At 34.6% G+C, this 1,932-nt stretch overlaps 1 non-coding gene across 1 annotated transcript; it reads right to left on the bottom strand.

Moving 5' to 3' along the window:
• Window positions 1-1,543: 1,543 nt before the first annotated feature.
• On the bottom strand, window positions 1,544-1,617 carry TRNAT-AGU (transfer RNA threonine (anticodon AGU)). The gene has a single exon. It is a non-coding gene; the product is annotated as a tRNA-Thr (tRNA).
• Between the last annotated feature and the right edge of the window lie 315 nt (window positions 1,618-1,932).

Genomic DNA, 1,932 nt, shown 5'->3' with positions numbered 1-1,932 from the left:
GAATATTGCAAAGAAGAGACAAGACAATAAACAAAAAGGAAGATACAGATGACGTTGCTGCTGCCTACACCCTCTGTCTCTAACATTAATTCGTTTTTAGTATGACAATGATACCACTATGGAATGGTACCGAAAATATTTTTAGTTCTAACAAATTTGTTTAAATAGTCCAATTATGTGAGTTTTCTATATAAATCGTGTTATATTATTCGAAGTGTTTTTGCCTCTTGTTTTGTGATATTTGTTTGTATGTAATACTGTGATTACTAACATTGAAATGTTACGCACTTATGCCTTTTCTGTTTTTATATTAATGTATTGCTTTTTGTTATTAAAATACACAGATCGCCCTTGAAAAAGCTAGAGAGACTAGCGAAACGTCGGGCTGGAATGGTGAAATAAGTTTGTTTTTATTTGCACCAAACGCTAATGGTCAAAAGAGCCTAAGTAAGCATTAGCACAAATGTTCAACGCATACCAATTAACTTTAGAGAGAGTTATATAGGTACTTTGTATACACTAAAAGGTAAAATAAATCAGAACGTAAATCGACCAACAGTAAACTGGTCACACAACTGTTTTTAGTCACCAAAGAACTGCATATTAATAAATGTTTTTCTGATATACAGTTATGAACACATTCCGACACAATTCCTCTTTAGTACTTTGGCATATGATCCTCTGTGGTTGCTCCATGGAGTACTACAGTGAAAGTACTTTGGAAAGTAATCTCACGTATGTACTCTATGGAATACTCACAAAAAAAGCGAGAGTGGGATCACCTAATCCTCTCCTAGGACATCGCAATGTTAATTGGAGCACATTTTTTGTATGAATACAGATTAGTTTTGGAACACTCCTATACTGCCAAAGGAGTATTCCTTACACTATTTATGGAGTACTCGCATTTTTTGAAGGGTAAGCGCTTTCAGTTGAAACCGCTTAGGTAATTGTCGACCTGATTGATAGTGTTGTATAGTGTTGCATATTCAAAAATAGGGCACTATTGTGAACGAGCGAATGAAATGAACATAGGAATGTGCAGATAAACAAAAATAACAAAATAACAGCGTGGCGGCATACAAACAAACACACGCATTTCATGTATTTTGTTTTTGTAATTCTCTGGTTGAGTGTCAAAAACATACTGCGCTAGGAGTAGAAATGTCATAGCAGCGAAAAAAAGTAACAATTAGCTGATAAACTTCCACCATCTGTATGGTTTTGGCATAATGAAACTGTTTAGCTAGTTGAAGCGTTTTTTTCAAGCTCGCTTGGAAAAAAACACCTATTCACGAATACTCCATGTAAGCTATCGCTGAAAATTACGGTGATGTTTCAGTAGCTGTGGCGAAATCACAGGTACACGAATATTTGCCAACTCTAATTCAGTGCACAACTGAGTATAACATTGGGCTAATGTTTATATATTACGCATAAAGGTATTGATATTTAAAATTGATTAAGGGGTCATTGTACGCTAATCAGTAAAATTTTTTCTCAAAATTAAAAAATTTGTAAAATACGTTGGGTTCACATATGAAGGCCCCGGCGAGATTTGAACTCACGATCTCCTGTTTACTAGACAGGCGCTTTAACCAACTAAGCCACGGCGCCAGTTCGTACGAATGCTGCAAAAAGCAATATGTAACCACTGTTGTGTCTGTTCACCATGAGAACAGAACACTTTTGTACAGAAATGTAAACACACCACCGGCTACAGAACAGTTATTGTGCTATGTGTTAAAAACGTGCTTCACTACCAGTGCTGCCAGAAAGGTTTGGAACTTATAGCTTAATTAAACAAAAAAATTTCTAAAAATAGCAAAACGAATTTTTTCAAAGTTTTTCATAAAAAATACACGTTAAAAAATAAATGTATGTATTATATAATGGTAAAATTATTGTAAAGTACATACATTCGATTGGAAT

The sequence above is a fragment of the Eurosta solidaginis genome, chromosome 3, assembly GCF_040869045.1.
Source record: "Eurosta solidaginis isolate ZX-2024a chromosome 3, ASM4086904v1, whole genome shotgun sequence".
In the NCBI taxonomy this organism is placed as follows: domain Eukaryota; kingdom Metazoa; phylum Arthropoda; class Insecta; order Diptera; family Tephritidae; genus Eurosta; species Eurosta solidaginis.
The sequence above is the reverse complement of the archived record's forward strand: the minus strand, read 5'-3'. Positions and strand labels throughout refer to the sequence as shown.